The sequence below is a fragment of the Thalia democratica genome, chromosome 7 (assembly GCF_965202585.1).
Source record: "Thalia democratica chromosome 7, ktThaDemo2.hap1.1, whole genome shotgun sequence".
NCBI classification, from domain to species: Eukaryota; Metazoa; Chordata; class Thaliacea; order Salpida; family Salpidae; genus Thalia; species Thalia democratica.
Genome location: NC_139171.1, coordinates 47,489,312 through 47,490,589, shown reverse-complemented (window position 1 = coordinate 47,490,589; position 1,278 = coordinate 47,489,312). Strand labels below are relative to the sequence as shown.

The 1,278-nt window shown below is 27.5% G+C and overlaps 1 non-coding gene across 1 annotated transcript; it reads right to left on the bottom strand.

Annotated features, from left to right (window-relative positions):
• Nucleotides 1-260: 260 nt before the first annotated feature.
• LOC145841795 (small nucleolar RNA U3) lies at nt 261-457 on the bottom strand. The gene has a single exon (XR_014370171.1). It is a non-coding gene; the product is annotated as a small nucleolar RNA U3 (small nucleolar RNA).
• Between the last annotated feature and the right edge of the window lie 821 nt (nt 458-1,278).

The following is a 1,278-nucleotide window of genomic DNA, read 5'->3' as shown; positions in this document are numbered from 1 at the left end:
TGCCCAAGGTCTTTCAGGAAAATAGAATTAAATTTGATGAATATTTTTTTTAAACATAGTACACAATCAAGTATTAGTCCCTAATTTAAGAAATTTAAAATAAAGTATTAGTGTATTTAAGTTTACTTATAATCAATTAAGTTCTAATATTTACTTAACGATATCCTGTAATAATGACTTCAAAAGTAGCCTCATTTAACTACAAGTAATAGTTATGTATTATTTTCATTCTTCAATTAGCCCCTCAAGGCTAGTTGTTTATCACTCAGAAAGAGAGATTTCCCTCCACTGTTGCCTTGACAACAGTGAAACAGTCATTACGACATTCAGCAAGCTGAAGTCATTTTCCTGCTCAGAAAACCGCTCTACAATTCATCATCGTGAGAGGTTGACCGTCATTGTTAAATAACGTTCGTGAGACACACACTTTAGAAATGATCCCTAAAAGTATGATCTTGATTTTTTACTAGCAGATTTTGTATATATCTGTAATAATGTACGTTTCAGTTTAGCTAAAAGCTATCGTGACGTCAGAAATAATAAATCTATATTGTGACGTCATAGAAGAGAGAGCTTGTTTGATGGAAAACTTATATGTATGTACAAAACGTACTAATAGTAATAGATGCAATTTTTTATTGAAAACTTCATAGCTAACTTTAAGTTATGTCGGATCCATATTGTGTAAAACTAAATAACTTGTGTTCTTATCATTACAAATTGCTTACACTTTTAAACTGCCTGCTAGTTGAACTTTCTACTGAAATGGGTACTTTCATGTTTTACTTAAACAAAATCATTATTAACATTCAATCGTGTAAGATTTTGTTAGCTGCTTTTTAAAAGCTTAATCAAAAGTTTTTTGCTATGAAAGCATTATTTAGTTCATAAGCTAAAAAGTAAGTAGTTTTGAAAATATTTAGTGCTAATACATCACATTGAAGTATTTAGTGAACTTTTTATTACATAAGTTTTTATTTTAAATGTTGCACTTATTTTACAGTGTAAAATTTAAAAGAGTATAACTATCGTAGCACGTAAACACAACTAATAATTTTTTTATTTAATTATATAAAACTAATGTTTTTGTAAATATATCTGAAGTATGGATTTTATAAATAAAGTAAAATATGTTTATAGCAAATTGATATTGTCTTGCGAATAAATACTTTTTAACTTTCTGTTCGATCAAACTATATTTGGGTAATAATGAAAACAATAGACTTTAGCTTCAGGTAATATGTTTTAATCTAAATGTCAAAAAGCAATGGTGCAAAT